A 9,242-nucleotide genomic window follows, 5' to 3' on the forward strand; every position below is an offset into this window, starting at 1 on the left:
AAGACAATGAACACGCACAGGTATGTATATGGCAAAAAGTCTATAGACACAAAGAATATATAAAAAAGCGTATAAATTGGGCGCTTCATACCTCCATAAACCCCTCTGTTTGGACACTTCACTACGCCTTCAGGACTCATTTATTCACATGGTCTGATGAAATATTATTTTTATCTGTGTCCATATCTTTGTCATCCTCACGTGAGGGTTATTTGAGGTAGGTTCTTTTCTGGGGGAGTTAGTATTGGGCTGCTTATCAGGGCAGTATCTCACAGTTGAACCAGTTATAGCAGCCATCTGCTTTTTTAAATGTTTTTATCGTGTTTGTGGAGTATTTTTTGTTAATAATTTTATACGCTATATTATATATTCTTTGTGTCTATAGACTTTTTGCCATATATATACCCGTGTGTGTTCTTTGTCTTCATCAATTGTAGTTTTTAAGGGTATGTGGCAACATATATGCGGTGCCCGCTGGTGCATTTTTTTCAGTAAATCTCTCCATGTTGTAAATTTCCCTCAGTGATGAAAGTTGCTCATATGGTTCCAGAATCCTGGGCTCCTAAATGGGCAATTCTCACCCACGGTTAATGAACGAGAGTTCATTGTGTCTAATGGGCATCTAAAATATCCCGCACAGGAAGTGCAAGTTGGGAAAAAAATAAAACAAATTGACATGCACCAAATTCTGCATTACACAAACACGTTTTCATGCTCAGGCATTAATACGTTCCTGTCAGTCAAAATGTACGTTACGCCCAACATGAAATAATTACCCATGGCCACCAATTTTAGTCTGTTCTACCCTGGCATCTACTTTTGCGCCTTTACTAACAAATTTCTGTACTTGGATGACTATCATCCATGTACAGATGCTGCATCTAATGCTAAGAGAAGGACATACATTTAAAGCTAAAATAAGGTTTTTGTTCTCAGCGCTACAACAACGTCATACTTTACACATTGTGCACATATTTGGCATCGCTATGTGCAGGAGAATTAGAAGATTCATTTTTTGGGTAAATATTATTCATTGAACAAACTACCCTGAAACATAACATGAAAAAAATAGACATTACGATATATTTTTTCCTTTTTTTGACCGTTATTCCCTAAAAAAAAACCTACAAAAGTAATTGATTTCCGCTCCAATTTTAAATGATAAAAAATCTCTACTGTATGTGTGCCGAATTTTTTTTTGTGGTAGCATTACAAAAGATTACATTTTGCTTTGGTCATGAAGTTGCAAAATACCCCTGGTCATGAAAGGCTTAAACAGATGGACCCTTTTCTCGACATATTGTTGTCCTCTAACCTCTTAGTATATGCTATGTTCGAATGCATCCATTATGCTATGATTTTGTAGTAGGATATGTAGGTGTCAATGTCAATCCCCTTACAATTAGACCAAGTGTTAAGGGAGAGTGATAGATTGAGACAGGAGTATAGCATGGGACTATTTTATCCGCCAACCATGGCCCAGTTCACATGTCACATTAAAATCTAATATGTATTTCTACAGCAGAAATTCGAGGGTTACCTTCTGATTAATGCCTTGGCTGTGCTGTAGGTCAGCACAAGGATTAGCTCCATTGTCATTCAATGGGGCTAATGCTCATTTTTTTCCGTGTAGAATCTGTAGAAATAAGTAGCATGCTACTTATTTCCATGGCTGTTTTTTTTCCTCATCTTTTTTTTATAAAAAAAACATACAGAAAATATCCTATTCACATGCATGGGATGAGGATTTTCATTGGATGTGATGTGTATTTCCACATGGAATCCACTCTAAAATCCGAGTCAAATCCGATCCCTGTGAACGGAGCCTACGTTTCTAAACTATTTTGGGAAATCCAGATTAAGATATTTGTAATACAAGAATTTTCTGAGTAGTGCAACAAATTAATCAAAATTATATATCAAAACGAATAAAATAAAAGGAATATAATATTTATAGAAAATAAATTATTGTCCCTGAAACATTAACCCCTTCCCGACATTTGTCGCAAGTATACGTCATTGAAAGCTAGTGTTTCCCGCAATTTGTCGTATATTTACGACAAGTAGATGGCACAAGCTCAGAGACCATGCTATCAGGTTGTCAGTATGTTACAGCTGACACCCAGCTGTAATGGCGGGGACCGAAGCTAGCTCCGATCCTCGCCATTAACCCCTTAAATACAGCGGTTAATAGCGACCTCTGCATTTGAGGTGTTTGTAGCCAATTGGCACCCCAGCGACGTGATCAACTAAAGCTACGTCTTATTGAAAGAAAAATTCATTTTTTATTTTCACTGCCCAATTCTAATAAAATCTATCAAACACCAGTGGGTCAAAATGGTGTACTACACCACTAGATAAAACTCCTCAAGGGGGGTAGTTTCCCAAAGGGATTCACTTTTGGGGAGTTCCCACTGTACTGGTACCTTAGGGGCTTTGCAAAAGCGACATGGTGTCAAGAAACCAATCCAGCAAAATCTGTGCTCCAAAAGCCAAATGGCACACCTTCCCTTCTGAGCCCTGTCCCCAAACAGCCATTTATGACCACATATTGGGTATTGCCGTACTCTGGAGAAGTTGCTTTACAAATGTTGGGGTTTTTTCTCCTTTATTTATTTTTTTATTTTTAGCTGGAACAATATCTTATTGGAAAAAAAATAATCAAAATTTTTAATTTCCACATCCAAATTCTAATAAAATCTATGAAACACCCGTTCGGTCAAAATGCTCACTACACCCCTACATTAATTAATTCTGAGGTGTATTTTCTAAAATGTGGTCTTTTTTGGGGGTTTCCTTTGTTTTAGCACCACAAGACCTCTTCAAACCTGACATAGTACCTAAAATATAATCTAATAAAAAAAGGCCCCAAAATTCACTAGGTGCTCCTTTGATTCTGAGACCTGTGTTTCAGTCCATTACCACACTAGAGCCACATGTGGGATATTTGTAAAAACTGCAGAATCTGGCCAATAAATATGTCAATTTGTTTCTTTGGTAAAACCTTCTTTGTTACAGAAAAGAATTAATTAATATAGAATTTCTGCAAAATAAATAAAATTGGTAAATTTCACCTCCACATTGTTTTAATTCCTGTGAAATACCTAAAGGATTAATAAACTGCCTAAATGTTGTTTTGAATACTTTGTGGCTAGCAGTTTTTAAAATGTGGTGATTGATAGGGGGTTTCTAATATATAGGCCCCTCATATCCATTTCAGAACTTTACTGGTCACTTAAAAATGGGCTTTTAAAATTTTCTTGAAATGTTACTTTTGTGTCAAAAAAGACAAAAGTATAATAGGTATGATACCTTTATTGGCTAACCATAAAAGTTCTATATGCAAGCTTTCAGAGCACAGAGGCCCCTTCTTCTTCTGCCTGAAGAAGGGGCCTCTGTGCTCTGAAAGCTTGCATATAGAACTTTTATGGTTAGCCAATAAAGGTATCATACCTATTATACTTTTGTCTTTTTTGACACAAAAGTATTTAACATTTCATATTGTCTCTGGCTAACACGGTACTACACTATTTTTTACTGTACTTCGTGAAAATTTTCTTGAAAGTTTGAGAAATTTCTGCTAACGTTATAAGCCTGGTAACGTCCTAGAAAAATAAACAGACGTTCAAAAAATGATGCAAACATAAAGTAGACGTATGGGTTATGTAAACTACCGTGTTTCCCCGAAAGTAAGACAGTGTCTTACTTTCTTTTTATCCCCAAAAGCCCCACTATGTCTTACTTTCGGGGTATGTCTTATATTGGAAAAAAATATACCGTAGCATACGTCCTGGATGACGTTTCAGGCCATGTGACCGCTGCAGCCAATCACAGGTCAATCACAGGCTGCAGCGGTCACATGGACTGCCGCGTCATCCAGGGATGTCGGGCTGGATGTGAAGAGAGGGACGCGTCACCAAGACAACGGCCGGGTAAGTATGAATTTCTTTAACTTTTATTACAGAAAAGGCTGTCCCTTCTCTCTATCCTGCATTACCGTATTTCGGCGCGGTGACGTATGGAGAGGGGGGCGGCGCGGAAGTGGGCAGGAGGCGGCAATACCCCCGTGTTTCCCCGAAAGTAAGACATATGTCTTACTTTCGGGGTACGGCTTATATTAGCCGACCCCCCTGAAACCCCCGATATGTCTTACAATCGGGGGTGTCTTACTATCGGGGAAACACGGTAGTAACTATTTTATGTGGTATAAATATCTGTCTTACAAGCAGATACATATAAATTTAGAAAAATGCTTATTCTTGCAAACTTTCCCTAAATGTTGGTGTTTTTCAGAAATAAATGCTGAATGTATCGACCAAATTTTACCTCTGACATAAAGTACAAAATGTCACGGGAAAACAATCTCAGAACTGCTCAGATAGGTAAAAGCATCCCAAAGTTATTAACATAAAATGTGACACGTCGAATTTGAAAAATGAGGCTCTGTGAGGAAGGTCAACATTGGCTGCAGCGGGAAGAGGTTAAAAATATTGAAAATATCCATATCAGGTGTTTGAATAGTTAAGAGCAATGGTTTTTATTTAATAATCTTTGCTCTTGACTGTATTTATGTTGAAAGTGTTGTATGTTTCATATACCATAGACAACTCTCCGGATTCGTTTACATTTTTACTGTTACAATAAAGATTTCTACATGGTATATTTTCTCAGTAGATTTTCACCATCAATCTCACTTTGGCTATGCCCACATTTTGTGGTTGGCTGTGCTCAAGCATAAAGCAGCATGAAAAATAGTTGCAATTTTGGCATACTCCTTTATAGTCTCATAGTCTCAGCTGAATTGCTAGGGAGTGGTGACATTATAGCTTTTCATGGTATTATTTTTCACGCATTGGTAATAATGAATAACTGTGATGTGGTTCACAAAATCACCCATTATAATATAATTTTAGGGAGGACATAGTGAATTGCCATTTTACAGGCAGAGATCACGACCGTAAAAACACCCGTTATTGCGGGTCGTAATTACGACCCGCAATAACGGGCTCATAGACTTCTGTTACCCACGAGTACCTTCCCGTTTTCTCACGGGAAGGTGCCCGTGCCGTTAAAAAAACAGAACATGTTCTATTTTTCTATTTTACGGGCCGTGCTGCTATACTTTATAATGACAGCACGGCTCGCAAAAGCGCCCGGCTGCCCGCGGCCGGCCGTGCCCGCCCGTGCTTGTAATTACGAGTCGTAATTACGAGCACGGTCGTGTGCATGAAGCCTCATCTTCCTGGACCCATGTGAGTGTGTGATGGTGGAAGTGGATATCGAGAATGAATGCAGTCACACAAATTTTCAGTTATGGAGTGGCATTAGGCTTTTCGACATGTACAAATAGACTATATGTGCATATTGTAGGTAAAATAAATATTTTCTATTTGTTAAACCTCAATGGTATTAAAAATAACTATCAGACTTTATTGTGTCAATTTTGTAAATGTCCAGATTTGCATTTCCAAATTTTCCAAGTCTCAATTTTCAAGTAATGTCATTTGTCATAAAAAAAAGTCAAATTAAATCAACAATAATAAATTGAGTAGTTAATGTTAGTAAATTCTTCACGCATTTATATGTATTATCATGTGGAAATACTTTTTCACTGTAGATAAGGCTAATACATATGTCCCATAGGACCAGAATGCTGGAGTAAGTCTTGTATTATAATGGAACATTATATTTTAATGTATTTACTGTTTTGTGGTTTATCATTTTCTTAACAATTAGTTTTTTACCTTTTAAAGCAAGAATGTTTATTTGCAAACATTTGGAAATTCATACTGATTAATTTTGTAAGCAATGTGTAAATTTATCTACAAAATGCATCTCATGTTTCTCCTCATGGACCATAAATTAGTTTCTTATGTTTACAAAATTCCAATTAGTTATGCCCCTGGTGCAGAACTAACTAAGGGAGGAATCACAGCAGAAAAAAAACGTAAGCTCATCACTCCTGCTTTACAAATATTAGATGCTTAGTATAAAAGAATTGATGAAGACATGCGCGCGCGCACACACACACACACACACACACACACACACACACACACACACACACACACACACACACACACACACACACACACACCACATATATATATATACATATATATATATAGTCCATTTATACACAGACTGGCTGAAGATTTTGAAGTTTATGATAAGGTTATGATAGAGGAATTCAGGGGAGTATTTCGGTGTAGGTAGTGTTCACAATGGTGTAGCTAGGGAGGCAGTTAAAGTGGTGTGTGCCCCAGGTGCTAGGCGTCAACAAGACCTTCTGCCTTGGCCAGGATTTTTAGATACAAGGCTTATGCAGCTATTTTAATCTTTGCCCTGGGTAAAGGTGGGCCTAGCTGACTAGAGTGTCAACACATGAAATACAATATAGTTCATAAAGACTAAAAGAAGAATATGTAAATCGAAATATCAACTGTACTGTATATTAACTACAAGTAATTTCTTGGCCAGGACCACTGTATGCACCATTGCAGATTCATACCACCGATGTTTCCAGGTTCTCTACTAAATAAACCTTGCATGCAACCCAGTTAAATATAACCCTGATATCTGTCTATAGAGGTGCATATTAAAGGGTTATACCAATCATAGACATTTCTGACATATTCACAGGGTATCCCCAACCCTGAACCCACCTTCTGGGGCAGCTGCCGCATTCAGACGTGGACTGAATGTCTCTCTCCAGGATTTCTATGTGAGTTACAGAGACTTCTATAGAATTGAATGGAAAGAGCCATGCACATGCACCGCCATCTCTCCATTCATTCCACACCCTTCTGCAACGACCGGTGGCCACCTCGCCAGATGGGATGGGGTTTGGGTATATCTTGTAGATATGCCAGAAATGTCTATGATGGGAATAACCATTTAAGCCTCGGGCTCCAAGGCTTTGCCTGCAAATTGAGATACTATTATCTTACAACTGTGACGTTACGACCATCACAATCTGATGTGGTCAGATGTTTTTGCATGTTCATAGTAGCCACATGGTTTTACCACAACTTGTGGTCCACGTCATGAAGTCCTAGTCTAAAGGAATTTCTCCTAATGTAATTTAGACATGAGTCCTAATATTATGATTCCCAGGCTTCAGTCACTAGGCGTCTTACCAAACCCGAAAACAGTCTGATGCATAATGTGACCATATTTTGTAACTAGTCTTGCCAACATGGTTAGACCTCAGTGAGATTAATAGGGGTTAAGGCTCCTGTAATGCCTATCATTTCATTACAGAATGCCATTCATGTGCAGCTACATTTCATTGACCATCAGCTCCAGCACTGATCTAATCTATTGTGTTATTAATTTTAGTTATTTATGATATTTGTGCATTGTCCCAAATGTGTGAACAATCAATCATTAAAACTAATATCTCCCCCCCCCCCCTATTGCTACACTTATACATAGAAACTGAAGACACTCATTTACATAAAATTAATATTCTGCTTCCTGGGCCCTGACATGACGTCCCATAAGTTACAGCAATGAGTTAAACCTGGACTTAAACTGTCTAAAGTTAGCTTTAAATTGCCTATTATTAAGACTATTGCTATTGTTATGTTGCTGGTGTATGTATATTTGTTAGCATCACAAATTACCACTCATCTATGCAAAATCGAATTATTCTTTATATGCAAAATGCTTAAAAGCACAATATATGCATTAGTGAGCAAAACAACGTTTCATAGACATGCCAGGATTTGTGTGGGAAGTTTCATCTTGTCTCCGTGAATGGCAGTTTACAGGAGCAGCCAATGCAGTAGGCGGGGATTATTTTTATACTCACTGCTCAGTGTCAGACAAGAATATACAGATAATGAGATGGGCAAACAGAAACCTGTTTTGGAATATGTAATATGTATGTATTTTACCTATACTGTAAAAAACAAACGCAGGCTGGGAGGGCAAAAACATTTAATTTTAAGAAAGCCAATTTCCCCAGGATGAGGGCTGCAATTCAGGATATGGACTGGGAAGAACTAATGTCAAATAATGGAACAAATGATAAATGGGAGATTTTCAAATCTACTTTGAGTTATTATAGTGCAAAATTTATTCCTATAGGTAACAAGTATAAACGACTCAAATTAAACCCCACATGGCTTACACCTTCTGTGAAAGGGGCAATACATGACAAAAAAAGGGCATTTAAAAAATACAAATCTGAGGGTACATCTGCAGCCTTTGTAAAATATAAAGAGCTTAATAAAATCTGTAAAAATGTAATAAAATTAGCAAAAATACTAAATGAAAGGCAGGTGGCCAAGGATAGTAAAACAAATCCCAAAAAATTCTTCAAGTATAGAAATGCTAAAAAGCCAAGGTCTGAACATGTAGGACCCCTAGATAATGGTAATGGAGAGTTGATCACAGGGGATCAAGAGAAGGCAGAGTTACTAAATGGGCTCTTTAGCTCTGTATATACAACAGAAGAAAGAGCAGCTGATGTAGCCGGTGCCAGTGCTGTTAATATATCAGTTGATATACTGAATTGGATGAATGTAGAGATGGTCCAAGCTAAATTAAATAAAATAAATGTGCACAAGGCCCCGGGACCAGATGGGTTACACCCTAGAATTCTTAAAGAGCTTAGTTCAGTTATTTCTGTCCCCCTTTTCATAATATTCAGAGAATCTCTAGTGACTGGTATAGTGCCAAGGGACTGGCGCAGCGCAAATGTGGTGCCTATTTTCAAAAAGGGCTCTAGGTCTTCCCCGGGTAATTATAGACCAGTAAGCTTAACATCCATCGTGGGGAAAATGTTTGAGGGTCTATTGAGGGACTATATACAGGATTATGTGACAATAAATAGCATTATAAGTGACAGCCAGCACGGTTTTACTAAGGACAGAAGTTGTCAAACTAACCTAATCTGTTTTTATGAAGAGGTGAGCAGAAGTCTAGACAGAGGGGCCGCTGTGGATTTAGTGTTTTTGGACTTTGCAAAGGCATTTGACACTGTCCCCCATAGACGCTTAATGGGTAAATTAAGGACTATAGGTTTAGAAAATATAGTTTGTAATTGGATTGAGAATTGGCTCAAGGACCGTATCCAGAGGGTTGTGGTCAATGATTCCTCCTCTGAATGGTCCCCAGTTATAAGTGGTGTACCCCAGGGTTCAGTGCTGGGACCACTATTATTCAACTTATTTATTAATGATATAGAGGATGGGATTAATAGCACTATTTCTATTTTTGCAGATGACACCAAG

The sequence above is a fragment of the Rhinoderma darwinii genome, chromosome 3 (genome assembly GCF_050947455.1).
Source record: "Rhinoderma darwinii isolate aRhiDar2 chromosome 3, aRhiDar2.hap1, whole genome shotgun sequence".
NCBI lineage: Eukaryota > Metazoa > Chordata > Amphibia > Anura > Rhinodermatidae > Rhinoderma > Rhinoderma darwinii.